Genomic DNA, 17,606 nt, shown 5'->3' with positions numbered 1-17,606 from the left:
GTCGGAAAGGGAGATAAATCTCTCGTAAGACACCAGAAGTTACATTAGCAAACGATGACTCTTCCAGTTTTTGTCCTGGGACGCATTTTCGCTCCCGACGAGTCTTCTTGTCAAGTCATAACAAGCCTCTTTCACCCGCGTTTCTCCCCGCTGGGGCCGTTACGCTACGTGCGGGGAAAACGTCGTTTACGCACGCCCGCGGGTTCGGAAGTAAAGTTCAGCGACCCAGGAAAATACTTTCACGTGTCACGGCTCCTTGCTCGAAACTTTGGGCAACAAAGGGGTGGGCGGCGGTCGAATCGATCGCCGCGCGATTTTTGAAACAATAGATCCACCCTCGCGATCGACTCGGCGCTCAGACGGAGAAGGTTCGCGTGCCGAAGCTAAGGTCAACGGTCTCTCGCGGTTCGGCCGCCCTTTGCGTTTTCACGTTAATTCGTCTCGCCGACGAGCGAGCGTGCGTCTGCGCCACTTTGCGAAGCGAAATCGATTAAGACTCCCCATGATTTCGGATACGGCGCACTTCGGAATTGTTATTACACCGCCGGAAGTTGCGGAAGCCGGCACTTCTGGCTTAAAGTGAATGTGAAGTTCCGATTCTCCCGAGTTCTTCGGGAGTTCGAAAGACCGGCCATTATGTACGTCAGTTCGCACCGCGCTGTTGATCGGCTCGTTAAACGTCGGAAAACTGCGGTTCGCCGCAAATTACGTTCAACATTTTACTTTCTTCGAGTTCTATATCGAGGCAAATCACTTCCCATTCGACAAAGTAACCTCGATATCCAGCCTTTCGAAAGAGATGAAATAATTCATGATAATCAGACACGAGGATCGATATCCTGAGCCGCCGGAGGGACAATCGAATACAACGGCTGGCCAAACCCAGCTCGACCGTGCGTCTCTTGTTTGTCGGAGCGGAACGGCCAGCCAAGGAGCACAGAGGGATGAAAACTAGTTGTTCCGTTGGTTGGCCATTCCGAAACACCAGGGACAGTGTAATGTACTGCGCTCAGAACTCTCGTGTGTATGCGATACAGCTAGACAATTCGCCGACATCGATCGTGGCTAAGTAAGCCCAGCGAATGGAACGATGAACTTATTCCTCTCCGACCGCACGCGGTCCGACTTGACTGAAATAAGCGGTCCACTTCGCCAGGTCTCGCAATCTATCTGTCACAAAAACAAAAAAAAACAAAAAAACAAAAAAACTTCCGCGGACTGCACTTTTTCAAAAGAATCGGGTACTTGTTGAGTTTTCAATCCACGAACCGAAGCGGTTTGAGGTAAACAGACTTTCACGAAAGATTTAAAGAGATTAAAGAGGTATTACGGGGCATTGAACTTCCTCGGACTCTGATTGCAATCGCTGGTGAGGTATTTCGGTTCATTAAACTGCAGTGCTCTCAGTAATATTAATATTAATATATATAACAAACGCGACGTATAAATCTATCTAACCATTGCAAAGTTTGCTGATGAGATTTGGTAAATAAACCACGATGCCGGGGAGAAAATTATCGCGTCATCCATCTTGCAAGACTCGTCCTCTCCAGGCGAGCGTGGAATTCGAGCTTCGCCGGTTGGTTTAGGAATTCAAGGCCGCAAGTGCCAGGATCCTTCCTGCCTTCAAAGGGGCAAATAGGTTAGCGATACACAAAGCAGATCGATTCACCTTCTCATTCTTTGCGCCGTCTAATGTCCAGCCTCTCCCGTTCTTCTCGATCCACGAATTCCATCATAAATAACCGTCGCCGTTCGAGAAAGAAACGATTCCCATATGATTAATCTTCCAACCGCCGCACTGTTCGTTTCCTAACAGACTTCGCTCCGGACGATACACGTAGTATTGTTTTATAGCTTTAATATTGCGCAATCGTAAACACTTCTCGCTTCTGACATCTAAGTTTCTCGAATGAAGTTTGTTCGTTACACTTTGCTCTATTTCCAGTTCACATAAATTGATCTGTTGATATTTTCCAAGCGACAGGTACGAATAATATTTGCTAAGAAAATATTGCGTTCACGATTATTCTTCACCGCAAATGGATGAAACGACACGCTAGCGGCGTCCACTCCGCATCTTTAGCAGGTGCGCCAATCCGCAACGCGGTTACTTTAATCGAATTAATTGCAAGAACGTAGAATATCCAGTCGCATAGATATATATCGTCGTTGACCCGTAACAAACTGGCCAAGTCGACCGAGCACTTCGTTATACCGGGGCATTTGAAAGTTTTAACGCTCCTCGGCCAAACCATCGCGGGAAATACCTCAAGCTGAGTTCGAACTGTAATTCCGCTCTCGTTAACTATAAATTAATTAATGGCATTTATGGACATGATAACTACTGCCCGTGACATTTGCGCCGCGTGAAAAAGCGATTGCCTTCGGGCAAAACTACTATCCAAAAACATATAACATATACATCTAAACATTAAAACATCGTTATCAGACAATAGCGATTCCGCACGCGAGGACGCAATTGGCATTCGTTAGTCTCGCATTACGCAAATATTGAATTTTCGCTCTTGCGATTCTCTATCCGCTCGATGCGCCTCGATTCGAAGCTACTCAAATAATCACGATGCTATAAATCAAATCACGATTAATGACGTGTGATGTTAATAGAACGTATAATAACGTTGTATGATACGTTGTGTGTATACATAATTCGATCTCGCTGCAGAATTTCGTCTCGACGGATTACATTTAACCTCGTCTGGATGTCTTATATAATTACGCGAATACGTAGATTCAGCTCTCTCATATATCTTCCGAATGTTCTGGCGTGTCAGAAATCGTCCTTGGAAATATTCATCATCGTATCATGTATCGCGAATGTTATTAAATCGTGGAAATGATCAGAAGTTGAAGCGGCTGACAAGTTACCTATTGGCTCGCAGCGCAATTCGCCCGCCGCTCGTCGATCACGTTAATAATTCACGTGTAAGCCCCGCGGTATAAAAATACAAAACACGCAATTGCGAATGCAACGCGATGCTATCGACGTGTGTGTGTTCGCTGCGAGCGACGTTACCTTCGGCCGTAATATTTTAGAGCGCGCTTAACATGGTGTGCGAGCGTGTAGGCGTCCCTGGGTCACCGATAAAATTAATTGCACGTAGATCGTGTTCGAAGATAAATACGTTATCCATCGTTCATGCGACAAAAATACCGATGACACGCGGAATGAAATGTTTTCACGTAGTAAAGAGTCGCCGTGTGCCATCGCCGCGCCGTGTGCCGGGACGCGGAAAACGTACCTACGCGCTCTTTTCGCGGTTAAAAAGTTCAATTAAAACTTTCGCATAACTGCGGGGCATACGTGATAATTAATTTGCGCTTAATGCGCCTCCGTTCGTCTGCCGTTTGAAACACATGGGGCGCCTTCAAGCTGAGCGCCGCACACGCGGGACATAGTAATATCCAATTTAGAATTTCATTTAAATGCACCATGCGGGTGCGCTAAATTTTACGATTCATCTGAAATAATTGGAATGCGCGCCAAACATTCGCGATTTCCATCGCCTCTTTTTCTTGAAAAAAATCATTTTTGTTCGAATAACGCATCCGTGTTTTACCGTTAAATAATTATCATAAAAGACTTTTTAAATTGCACAAAAAGTGATTGAAAAAGATATTTTCAATAACACTTTTTCCCTATCGGACATTCTGTGGAATATAAATGAAACCTGAGTACGAGGAATCTCTTTTTCTAACATTTTTTAGCATTACGACTTTGAAATGAATTCACGAGCAACTGTCGCGACGAAAGGTCGGTCGAGGATGCAAATCGGCGATCGTCCTTTTATCTCGATGGAATCGATTTTTCTAATTGTGATAAAGGCTATGGTTAACCGGTGACATCGCATGAGAAATTGTCCCCGCACCCGACTCAAGTTTAAATCGCTATTTTATAAAGGGAAAAGTTTTTCCCCGGCTTGTGAAGCGCGATGACGAGAGCAGACTCGAGAAGAACAAAGGGAAACGAGGAAAACACTCGAAGGAGCATTTTCAAAAGAAAGTTCTCTCGCGTCGAGACGCAACGCGGCAAAAGAAGGGCCCCGTGAATGTCGTTTCCCATATAGTTTCAGCAAAATCTCTTGGATTCTTTGATAACATTCGCGAATAAAATTGCGTGCAATTTCGACTAGAAAGCGAATTAAGTAAATACATTGACCCTTTGCGAATATCGCGCGTTATATCATCCGAATTTTTACGTAACAAATGTATGAACTTAATCCCTTAAATCTGTTTTGTCTAAATTGGACAACACAGAGAGTCGCTTATTATTACGAATTTTTAGAATATCCCGGAGGCGCGGCAACGGAATAGTTCTTAGTCGCGGACTTAATTTAATTTAGCGCTCTAATTAGCGCTACTGGGTGCGTTGTTTAGCGTTTTGCAGTGCACTCGAGTCGCTGAGTAATCTTATTCCGGCTTCAAGTCCTGAGTAATCGCGTGTGGCTTAATGAACCGAGCGGAGAATATTAAATCTAAAAATTACACCCGTCCGCGGAGAGCGGCGGCGCCGACACATTGATTCGAATGAAATTCGCACGATAAGATGTCAATGCTCGATTACACCAATTAACAGTTTCGCAAATTATAAGGATTACCGGGATCGCGTTCTAAAACAAACAACTTTACAGCGCCTATGTACCGCGCTTGTTCACAGATTAATTCATAACTCGGCTTGATAATAGCGCTTTGCCGACTCTCGTATCAGCGGGCGGTCATAAACCACCGAGCGGAAGTCAAAGCATACACCACGTTTCAGTAGCAGTGGAGTAAATGTGTTACGAGCACTCGCGCAATGTTGCTAGATGCAAGCTTAATAGAATGTACTCGCGTAAGATTACATTTGTAGCGGCCGCTTAGCGGTTCTACAGTCGTAATGTCAATTTGCGCATACGTCAATCTGCGAAATATCGCCGTGTGTTTCAACAGGAAACCGTAATGTAGCAGCAATCCCACTTTATCCCGTTTCCAATACAGAAATTAATTAATTATTAATTAATAATTGCGATTGATAAAGGACGGAGCGGTGGTGCGCTAACGGCTCTGCCGTAAGTCAACCGTTCACGTAGTTCTCCAAGCGGAAGTGGAAACCGGTTGGCACGTACGGCCTGATTTCCTGTATTGACCGATTGGCGGGTGCATTCACGTATCTACGTGTGAATGCCTCTACGTGCGCATTTCTCAAACGTCGCCGCAATTCCGTCCGACGTTGTCGAACGCACCACGGAGCCTTCGTCGAAAGGCGTGTGACTCTTCGCGGCCCCGAAAGCGCGCACGAGAACCCGAATGACCTTGTTATGCTAATTAATGAAATTGCTGCTCCAAGTGCAGTGACGGCACGCGCTTATCTTCGACTTCCGGCCGCTCGATTGGCCGTGCGCCCACAATCACGTCCCACGTGTGCTCTCTTCGATATGTGTCCTCTGAAAAAACGCTGAATATGCATCCCTTGAGCATGATAAAGCGCTTCAGCTCTTAGTTGAAATTAAATCGAAGAGCGCACTGGCAAGAATTCTTTAAAGATAACGCCACTTTAATCTTCCTGAAACGATTCTATTTCATTTCCATATATGTAGATTTTTGCTTCATTCTAGATGCAATAAAAATCGACGATTAATATTGTGCGACGTTGTTAATAATTATCTACTTTATTATCCAACGGTGGGTTGTACATGTTGTTAAAAAAAATTACCTTATAATTTTATACGCTAATGTCAATATTTTAAGAACTTTCATAGATACGCAAGGATATTGCAAGTTTCGACAGGATTTTCTTATTTTTCATCAGCTCTCCTCGCACTGCTTTATTTATTAAACAACGTTTCCATCATTAATCCTTGGAATCAGGACGGCCCAGGGCGTAACGCGGGATTGTTCAACGAGGAAACTTTCGGCTTGTTTCCATGCGGGGTACGTAGATGGTTTCCTCAATCCCGGGATTTCGAAATCCCCCGGAACCCACCGGTGGAGCCGTCCGACCGTTCCCGATGCCGGGAAAGTTCTTCCCCGCTCTCTCCCACCGCGGCTTTTCTCTTCGCACGCTCTCGTACGGGGCAAAATATTCAGTAATTTCGCGGAAGCCCTGGTCTTGCGAAAGTTTTGCGGCTTTATACTACGCGAGACTGTCGTGCGTAGCTGCGGGTTAAAGATTTTAAGTAAGGTCAGATTAAGTGTGCGACTGAATCCATCTTGGGAATTGGGAGAGAGGGAGGGAGTGTGTGTAGGATGAAGCAATCGCTGTACGCGACGTGTACATCGCAGCCCTTCAAAGCCTTCGCTTTTGCTCTTCTCACCGTGTACAGTGCAGCTGCGCCTTTTCCACGCGTCTGTCCTAACAGGCAAACAACCCGCGACGTACACATATGCGACGGAACCTGCGTCACCGCGACACCTGTACGTTGTGTACAATGCAAAGCGTTTACTCGCTGCTCGCTCATTTGCACGCATTGCGAATAATTAGGCAAATACGGATCTTTGTGAGGCACATAATTCAAACGCAATTGCAGCGCCTCATCAATATCTTCGAAGTATCGTCAAATGGAACACAAGAAATCGAGGTCCCGGTTCGCAAATAATTTCACCTCTGAATAATACAGCTGCCCGAGTCGGTAGAGGTTGAAGGCAATTAACTTCTGCATTTCATGACGACGTTTTCGAAAATGTTATAGAATTTCAAATTTCCGAAAACGTTTTCCGATCGTAATCTAATTCGCCAGCAGCCAATGACAAGAGCGAGCGTCGTTGCGTGTTCTATTTTCTCTTCTAGGCGCCCAGCCACGATACTGATCCATAGTAAAGGAATTACGAAGAATTCTCTTTCGAAGTTGCTCTTAAGCCCGAAGAAAGGTACAGTGAGCAAATTCGATTCGAGTCCGCGTCGTCTCTAGGGACGCCTTTAAGGAAGCGGCGCGGTGTGTATAGGTATGCGCTTCATTTACGATGAAGCTCGACTAATTACGAAGCACAGCTTGATCGACTCTCTCTCTCTCTCTCTGTCTCTCTCTCTCTCTCTCTCTCTCTCTCTCTCTCTCTCTCTCTCTCTCTCTCTCTGTCTGTCTCTCTTTCGGCTCGTCTTCGTGGAAGCTGCCGCTAGATTCGATTTCCCATCGCTAAATAAAACGACGATCAATCCTCTCTGGTGCGCGCACACACGCGCGCATCCGTGCGGCACTTACGCCATTCGACGCGGTATCGATAATGAATTAACTTAACACTTTGTTCGAAGGGACAACTCTTCCTACGACGACATAATTTTATTGAAACTTTTCGAAAGGCCGCCTTTCACCGCCTTTTCCTGATTTATCTCTGAAAATTTTGCGACCCGGCGGTGTACTACACGGCGACACCGTCGCCGGTGACCCCGTGTCGCTGACTTCGAAATACTCTCTCGAAAATTATTGTTAGACGTCGACCTGATTCAGAAATTCGAATGCCGCGGTTTCCGTCGAGGCGGATCAATACTGTTACGGAGAGAGAGCGCGGAGAGGAGGCTGACTACCTCTCTCGTATCGGACATTTTACATTCTTGGCGCGACGACAAATACATAGAACATTAAAATAAAAGGTAAATTCCCTGCATTTTTCAAATACTTCTTTTTCAACGGATAAAATCGGAGCAGGTGTAATATCACACATATTTGCACGATCGGGACGTATCACATTGTAGCATTTATGAATCTTCGAATATATGGATATTTAGAAAAACAAGAAGCTATTCTCGCAAATCTCTCCGATTTATGTAGCGAATTTTCAGAGTGACGCGATTCGGAAAATCTTCGACGATCTTTCACGACTCGATATCTGTATCGACCGATCGCAGGGGGCGCGGATGGGCGCTCGAGTTATCGGATCGCGTTGACACAGAAAGTATTCAGAAGAAGCGATTTTGAGAATATGTGATAGGGGAGATTTGTTCGAAAAGAAGGGAGGCGAAAAAGGGACGACATTTTTACGACGACATTTCGTCTCCTCCGTAGAAATTTCCGTGTGTATCGATCCTGCCGCGAATTATCGCCATGCTATATCGAACAACGATACCAGTGCTTAAAGGTAATCACTATCCAGTGGAGATTGCTTCCAGCGCCTTCCTGTATCTAACGATTTTTCCATGGGCGGTAGCGATCGATGTAACGAGCGGCAGTTATTAAGCTCAGCTTATTCGCATGTGTGCGATCGCGTGTTAGAATGTGTGTGTGAGAGTGTAACAGACGCGCGCGAGCATACGCAGCCGTCACGTCATTTATCGCGAATTGAAATTTCAGGGTTACATGCGGCCGCGAGCAATTGTGCTTCCACGTTTTAACCCTGCCACTTCTTTTCCCAAAGCCGACATGCTAAGAGAAAGCATCTTGATTAAAAAGTCACAACACTGTATGACTATATTAAATTATTATTTACATGTAATATTTTTCTTTACATTTATCTGATGCAGTGCTTAATTTTATTTCAGAATTTTTCTCACACTTTAATATTATAAAAATACAAAGTGCGAAGATAAATTTGCAAGCTTCGACAGGCGGTGTTGTGACAAGAAAATTCTCTGGTTTACCTTTTACAGTATAAACACTCTGACGTCACAAATCTAATTTGAGAGTAAAGTAATGAACATGACGAGAAATAGGATTCCCCCTCCCGTGTCTCCGATCCCGATAAAAAACTCCTTGAATCTTTTCCCGCAGGGGGATGTCGTCCCTGCCCCACCACTCTTCTACCCCTGGAAGTGTCACCTATCGATCCGTTGATCCACCTCATTTGCATCCTTACAACCCCATTATCAGGCAGTCGATATCGGGCGAAAAAAATGAGAGAATATGACGTAGTCGTCTTCTTCGGCGCGATGACGAGAATCTGGTTAATTTATTAGCTTTCTTTACTTAACTCGTAATTAATTATTATAGATTTATATCTCGCGTTTCGTCGTTTTTGATGGACGATACCGACAACCGAAGTGGGGAAGCTTCGCCCGAGGACTTCCACGAAAGTATAGCTAATTAATCATTCTTCTCGCATTTACGAGTTCGCGTTAAAGCACTCCCTCATCTACGTAAAATGTGGCATGAATACGTATATCACGAGATTAACGCACGGATAAGTGCTAAAATATTTCGGGACAACTGTAATTAATTAAGCCGGGATTCATTTCCGTTCTTTCGATTCGCTTTATTTTGGCGACGAGTTTCGTTATTTGCAACGTTATTTGTAGAAATATTTTTTTTTCTGCAAAATTGTAAACAAGTAGAATACAAAATTACAACCCGCTACATCGCATGGGAATTTTCGCAGTGTCGCGTTTTTCCCTGTTCTGAATTAAATATCCGGTTTGTACGCTGCATGATCCGAAATCGATAACTCGATAGCGAAACGAAGCAGCTGCTGATTGACAATACGAACTAACGATTATTTCCTCTTCGTAAATGTGCCGATTATTCGAATATCCGCCACGATTCGCTTGTGTGAATGCCAACAGCGGGTCGTACAATCGCGTTGAGTACCGCGCCTTGTTACTTGTTCATAATAACGATGTAATAACCAAACTTTACGTTTGATACCGGTATGCAGCGACAACTTCAAACAAAATTCCCTCCAGCTATCTAATCTTAAAACTTTTTTTACGTCAACACGACGTCAGAGACTTATTGAATCGGGCTCCGTGGTCCATTGCGCATATCATTTGATTTAACGAACGAGGGTAAACGAACGATGAACAACGGGGGAAAAAAACTGAGGGAGAATTGTTGGACCCGGCGTTGTTTATTTCGGATCGCGTGAAAATTAAACGATCGGCCGATCTCAATCGATGCATATTATATCGGGATTCGTATGAATGAGAATATGAAGTGAGCTCGCGCGTGGTGAACGGGAACGGGTAGGTTCCATACACAATTCCGCTCGCCCCCTACTTCTCTCGACCCCTTAACCTCGGAGGTCGACGTGAGTGAACGAGAGTTTCAGTCACGCGCGCGGAAGGGTCGATTCAAAACGAATGGGATGGAGAAAGAGAGAAAGAGAGGAGGGAAAGCCAATCGGACAACATTCATACAAAAAGGAGAAAAAGTATAAAGATAACCAAGATCTTTCTCCATCTCAATCTGGAAGAGGTATTGTCGGTGGAATAAAGTTAGAAAAGTGAACAACATCTAACACACTTAGGCTATGAGACGCAGCTGAAGGACAAATGCCAGATAGGATGGAGGCGCTTACGGGAAGAAGGAAGAACCGCCGAAATTGATGGAGACGTAAACGTCGGCTTCAGCGCGACATAGAGACACCAATAAGAAAGGGAGGGAAAGCGCGTGCGAGAGAGCGAGAGAGGAAAGCAGGGAGAGAGGGAGAGAGGGAAGAAGGATAGATTCGTACACGGTTTTGGAGGGCTGCTGGCGAATATTGATCCTCGAGGCGCGGGGACGAAAGCTGGGTCTAGGAACTCTACGGGTCCGAGGGATCACGCTCCGCATACCGTTTACATTACAGCGTTCGCTGGCGTGTCGGGCGAAGCGTCCCCGTAATATGATCGTAACATACGTTGAGATACTGCGACTGCTATAACGCAGATCGTCCATCATAATTATTATCGACAGCCTGGACAAGCGCGCATCTGTGTCGACGCGAAACACGTAACTGTGCGATGTTATTGTTAACCTAATTATGCGCGGCGGAGACACGCGCGCAGCGCGAGCGCCGCGAGGAACTCGCGCGATAATGACGCGACGCTCCCCCGAAGGGTTTCAGTTTGCGGAAACTTGGACACCGTGGAATAAAGTTAATATTCGCCGGATGACCTCGCTAAACAACGACGACGTTGTCAGCGGTTTATCACTTTCTGAAACTTTAAAGCGGTTTCAACTAATTTTCAGACCGTATACTCGCGGACAAACGCGCTCGCAAAGGTAGAAGAAGCGTCTGCAAAATATCACGTGATGCCATCGCATTGCGAACTCATGCTACCGCTATTTTATTTAGGAAGAAGAGCGTCGCGCAATATAAGCGCGAAGAATGATATTCAACGGTTTATTTTTACGGCATTTAACGCTTAATAGCGGTATTATCTTTTCGCATTTTATGTCTTTCTCGACAAGCTACTTTATAATCCTTCCAAATTGACGTTTATGTGACTTTGAAGTGTACCGGGTTTTAACGCAATAATACCTGATTATTTGTACGATACACATTTTTACAACTATAGATATATTTTTCATCATTTATCGCTTTAAATACGTATTTCTCAAATTTATCTACTCTCTACGTAATTTATACGTAAATTATTCATTTATTTGTGAAGTTGGTTAAATTAGGTACTTCATAAATAGAACAGTAGAATTTTTTTTCACTGAAATCCAGTAAGGTAGTATTTCAGTGACTACAGCCAGATTGCATTTTGTGATCACAATTCTGATGCCGACAAGCATCTAAACCGTCATTTTCCAATGGAATCCTTATAAACCTGAGGTCAGCCAGAAAGTCCGATTTCCCGATACGACTCTTTTATCGTGACGAAAGGAAAAACTCACAATACACTATCGAAGTTGTTCGAAGTTCGAACTTTGCCCAAACCCTAGAATGTGCACCATGGTGTGCCGATGAAAAATGTATTTTTGAGAAGAAAAGCAGTATCTCCCGATCACGCGCGCCGTGGATACTTCATATAAAACTTCAAAGCTTACGAGGAAAGTTTAACGAACGTTGCAAAGAAAATCATTCTTTATTAAACGGAATACCATACGGTCGTAATATTGCCTCGGGCAAACCGGAGCAAGCAGAACAGTAGAAATCCTGCTCATTATATCACAATGAGACGTCTAATAATATATTAACTAAGAATTCTTGTAGGTACGCAGATACAACGCGTGCAATTACTTCTCAAAGCAAATAGGAATTACATCCGTGGTTCGATGGTCGAACGTTATTGCTCGCAGCATCGGGAGAATATATCTCTGCCTGCCAGAGCCCGGCTTTTTCAATTTACCGACAATACACGCGCAACATCCGTGCAGAATCGAATTCCATTTCGCCGGCAATCGTTGTACTTCTTCGGAAACATAGTTTGTTTCGCCTTACTTCTCGGCGAACGCCGTGTTGCAAAGCAAGTCATTTTTCCCACGTAACATCGGAAGGGTACTCTCGAGGTCGTCTCCTCAGGAGTGCGAGCGACTTCTTCGAACGAATTCAGCAGGAAGCGCGGAAGAATGAGAAGGGAGCGTCGCTCGAGTCGCTCGGAACGATTGTCGCGAAAAGTAGAAATTATCGCCAATCGCGCAATATTGCTTACAGCGTGATGAAAAATATTCTCATATGCCAGCGCCCGGATTTATCTCCATCAGACGAATACTGTAAACGCTTAGCACGTACGGAAGTCATGCGCGGAGCTTACAAGCGAAATTCAATTCCATTTTGCTGTGAGTTCTTACCGCCTACTGGGGAAATGAACCCCCTCGCAAGAAAAAGAAGAAGCCACGTAAATCCGCCTCTAATGGCCTCGGGTGTATTTTATGCGTTCGTGAGGGCGCCGATGGCCATTTTATCGACTCTGAGTGAAACTAGCCGAGACGTATTACGAAAACATTAGAAAGACTGATTCGAACGTTTTACTGTCGAAAGCGGCAAAGTGTCGAAGAGCTGGAGTAGCGGAGCCCGGAACTAAAAGCATCCTTGAATTATCAACGTTTCGAACACGTTGATTTTAATCACGAGATAACGAAAATAGATACATTCGCGGAATTCGCTCGACTTCTTCATGACAAAGACATACGAGCTGAATTTCGCCGCAGTCTATAAATACCGCCATGCGGTTCACGTAACTCGACGTAGCTGGAATAATTTGAAACTCTTTCCAAGTCCGGGTACGCGTAACGTTGAACGACAATTCCGGTAGGATTACCGACGACGTCCCGTGGATGTCACGGCGCGCCAAGTTACATTGCGCGCGCCCGGCGAAAGTCATTAAAATTTATAAACGAGCGTAAATATCTCCGGACACGCGGCGCCGGCATCTTGTCGCTCGGCTTCGGATTAATTATTGACCGAACGCCAGCTGGGTCTTCGATAGTTTCCAACCGGTCATTTGTTTTTACGAGGCGTGTCGCTTGCATAAACTTTGAGGGCGAACGCGCTACGGTGTATCGATGTATATCACGGTGAAACCGCCGCGAGTTGTTTCCAAGACCATAATGCCTCTTTCACGCCGCGGTTTATCGGGTATATAAACCCGAACTGCGCCGGCTAACCACAATATATTGTGCATTACGACGATCTTGTAAATCTACCGCGCGACGCCACGAGCGAAATTGCGAAATTTAATAAAAAGAGATACTTAACAATTTTCATTTGGCAGGACATTTTTATATTTCCATAAATATTCGTGTTTACGAAGTATTCATGAAACATTTCTTTCAATTTTTATCAAATTTATACTATTAGCTCGTATCAAAATATCACACAATATTTCTATAATTAATGCTGTATCTCCGGCCGCGATTAAATTCATCATACCAAAGTCCTCCCGTGGCATTAGGTGGTGAATAGAGTATTGTTGAAGTTTCCGGTGGTCCGTTGCATATTGTATTTGGGATACGGAGCAAACATGGTCGAGTTTATCGCGACTGCTGCATTTTGGATACTGCTAAATGGCGCATTATATTGAAACAGTGTTACAATCGTCATTAACATATTTTGAGAAATGATTTATACGTCGCTTTTGTCGATTCGGAATTCACAAACGAACAACGTGGTTCGAACGCGGCGTTGGCTACATCGGCTGAATAATGCAGATTAATTTTTCTGTTTTAATAGCTCGGCAAGATCGCCGGGCGGCTTTTAGTTTTATAACAATTAATGACACTAACAGCGAGAGAGACCTGTTGCTTGACGCTTCTCAATGAATATTGCCTATGCGCGACGATGCATTACCACGGAAACTAACTTCCACGGCATAAATTTCGCTGTTGACCCTGCCATCCGCAAAAAGTCCTTTTCTTCCTGCCGGAAACGTGATTAATCGGTCGTTTTCGTATCCCATTTTCCGCGCAATCTCTAACCCACATATCCACCACTTCTCAGAAACGGATAAAAAAGATAATACTCGAGATCTCTGAATAAAAACAACCGTTCTGCGCATAAACGAGCGCTGTGTCTCGAACAAATCTGCAATAAAGGAAGAATAGTGCAATTTCTTCCTTAATTGTCTATACCATTATTCTGATAAGACGTTTCCGGTGCGCGATAATGCACTAGAGATTGTTTTAGTAGCGTACGAACGATTGCTTTTATATATAACTCGCAAATTGCACATTAAAGAGAATAAATTGCTTAATTTGTCCTTTTCGTGCAATCTTGTGAAAACTATGAAAGAACAACGTATATTTCTTTTTTACCGAAACCTCGAGGGAAAAACGGCGTTCATAGGAACAAGAGCATCTCAAGGCGGCGTTACGACAAAATTGAAAATTAAAATTTATGATCGCATTAAGCTGTATACACGAGATGCCGCGCAAGCAGCAACTCTCCGAAGTTTCGCGCAACAATGCCGCGTGTGGTGCTACAAGTAATTGTGCAAACACCTAATTTTATTTCTCATTCTTAGACAACTCCGAATTCTCTCTCCTACTCTCAGACAGTTTCACACGCGTGTTTTAAAGTGGAATTTTCTCTTCATAAATACGGGCATAAGAAAATCTCCGGCGGTAAACTGTAAAATCCCACAGGGTTGTCCCCTTTTTTCGCTGTACGTGACGCGTCGTGAATTAATCTCGACCCCCTTTTTAACAAGGTTACGGTCTTTTACGCGATCCAGAAGCGGCCGGGTGAAGGTTTTTCTCTAACGAAACGTTTTATCCAACTAAAAGTATTTTACGTTATTTTCCATCGCGGTGGAAGCTCGCGCCGCGTATAAGTATGTGCTTCTACAAATCACGCTAAAATACCACTTACGATACGGTGCATTGTGAATATATAAATAAATCATTGTGCTATTTCAAAGAATATAAGGGCATGTAAATTTCTACGATTTTTATGTAAAAAAAGCGCAGGGGGATTTGCCACGAGATTTATGGGGCAAGACAAATTTGTGGCAAAACATTAGACGCCGGAAAAATTCCCGAATTTTCCATGGACCACAACCGAATATCCTTTCTGCGTGTAAAGTATAATAAATTCTATTCTTCGCTGCTGGCTGACATTTTATCTACTTTGTTCGCGAGCCCATCGAAATCCTCTTTAAAGGCGAAAGCTTTCGATGAGAGCTTCGGGAGATCTTTTAAATCCAATCCCGCGAGCGGCGAAAATATCGATTTACGATCAATTTCTCGACGGTATTCATCCGCTATATGCCTCGGAGATGATTTTGCAAATGAAATCTATTCAACAGGCGTGATGGTCGGCATACGGTGTGACTTGTTGCGTCGAAACACTCGATATCAGACGAACGTACCATCGCCGATCCACGGGACTTTTGTTCTTAATTGAATTAGCTACGAAGCGGCTTAAAGTCGGCTTAAAGTAAAATCTGAAACAGCTGGGAAACGTCCAGAAATCCGCTTTGCTGACGGCCTCGCGTCTCGCTTTTCATTCACTCTCGGGGGGGAACACAGGAAGCGTCGAAGAGAAAACGAGAAAAGCCGCTCTGACACTGGTGACTAATATCGAACGACACACTTACTGTGTCAACGATGATCGCACGGCGACGTGTAAAATATAAAACTCCCACGAGAGCCGTATCACGTGAATAACAACTGTTCCACTGCGAGGGTATAACATAACACGCGGGGATAAACATTCCGACTGATACGTAATGTATAGTTCGGCTTTACTACGTTCACACGTGCTGTTACAATTGATATCGAAAAGACGCATAAGCCGAAGGCAGGAATAAAAATAACGGCGCATAAAAACTGTCACGCGTTCAATGTCACGTAAATAAACGTTGTGTATTAATAGCTATTAATTATATGATTAACGACGGTAATTTTATATCGTCGCCGTCGAAGATTAAAACGCGGCGCGTGCAATATGCATGCGATATAAAAGAGCAGCGCATTAAAACGGGACAATAAAGCGTGGATAACTTCGTTTCCTGTTTGCCAGCACTCGGGGAAGCGCGCTGAGGGAAAATATTTGCAAACGGGAGGAATCTTCCATAGGTTGAACTCTAGCAACGGCATATAACCATTCTCCTCTTTTGTGATGCAACTTACGAATGCCCATTTTGACCCGACAAAGAATCTGCCTGTGGTGTATCTGGCGCAATAACGTCGCGATGGTATTCTTTCCTGCAATAGTTCGCTTAACCGGAAGGAATCCGATAGGAAGCAGCAGCACGTGAAACGAAGCGGAACTAGATTCCGAGTGGAAAAAAAAACAAACAAAGGAAGACTCGAATGATATACGCACGTGTCGCCTGATATTATAGATAGCGAACCGTTTACTGTTAAGATCTCGTGACCGAAGTAATTCATTAACGTAGAGATGAAATGTCACGAGATATCCTTTAAATACACCACGCTTATATCTGATATTACATTTTACGGCATTCATCAACGCATTGAATAAACAGTAATATTTCAGAATTATAAAGTTAACAAAATGCAAAATTTAGAGAGCACAGTATTATAAATTATTATTTCTTTTTCTATAATTTTTAATATATTAAATCAGTCAATTGTACCGAATTTATTAATGCATTGAATAAACAGTAATATTTTAAAAATATAAAATTAACAAAATTACATCTGATTATATTTTACAGTATTCATCAACGCGTTGAATAAGCAGTAATATTTCAGAATTGTGAAGTTAACAAAATGAAAAATTTAGAGAGCACAGTATTATAAATTATTTCTTTTCCTAAAATTTTTAATATAATAAAGTAGTTAATTGTGCAGAATTTATTAATGCATCGAATAAACAGTAATATTTTAAAAATATAAAATTAATAAAATTAAAAATTTAGAGATTATTATAAATTACTACGCGGAACTTTTAATATATTGAAATAGTGGTCAAATGATTTTGGGTGTCATCTGTCGCCACGCGTTACATTTATCGATTATTCAGTACTTATCATGCGCCATAAAGTTAGCGATCGTTGAAGTAAAACACTTCTTCATTCAACACCGCGCATAATGCACACAAAATTGGGTTAACGTCTTTTGAGATTACCCGACCATTTCGAGTAAGTTTAAGCGACACGTGGTTATTGTTACGTAACTTCATTGCCATCGTAAAGAGCAGAGTTTTTACCCGTATCGCATCATCGTGCGGAAATCCAGTAATAAGAGGATGAATGGAAATCTTCATCGATATGCGTGCGCGATGGCAATAATGGTGACAATGGATGGACTTGCCGACAGTTCGCTATCTAGGATCACGAAGGATGATGATACGATCAACACTGAATTTTCGGGCCGTGATTGTTATTTTGATCGCTCGGACCGATATGTGAGTTTAACCCACGAGCGGGACACCGAGCGAAATCACGCTCGTGCGCCGCTAGATCAATAAGCGCGACGATGTGTGGTTGAAGCATGTCTTTTAAATTTTTCATTTTTATAAATTATACTCGGCCAATCGATTCCATTGTGGCACGCGATGCAATA

General features: G+C 43.5%; 1 protein-coding gene across 16 annotated transcripts in view; it reads left to right on the top strand.

The window, feature by feature from the left end:
• The window catches only part of unc-13, a 93,655-nt gene that overhangs the window by 15,039 nt on the left and 61,010 nt on the right, over positions 1 to 17,606 (top strand). The window contains exon 1 of one of the 16 annotated variants that reach the window (XM_067356499.1): positions 6,717 to 17,448. The exons of the other annotated variants lie outside the window; for them this stretch is intronic. The gene's annotated coding sequence lies outside the window, so the exon portion shown is untranslated. Of the gene's footprint in view, positions 1 to 6,716; positions 17,449 to 17,606 lie in introns of those variants that run through there. 16 annotated transcript variants of the gene reach the window in all.

Source organism: Linepithema humile, chromosome 6 (assembly GCF_040581485.1).
Source record: "Linepithema humile isolate Giens D197 chromosome 6, Lhum_UNIL_v1.0, whole genome shotgun sequence".
Lineage (NCBI taxonomy): Eukaryota > Metazoa > Arthropoda > Insecta > Hymenoptera > Formicidae > Linepithema > Linepithema humile.
The sequence above is the reverse complement of the archived record's forward strand: the minus strand, read 5'-3'. Positions and strand labels throughout refer to the sequence as shown.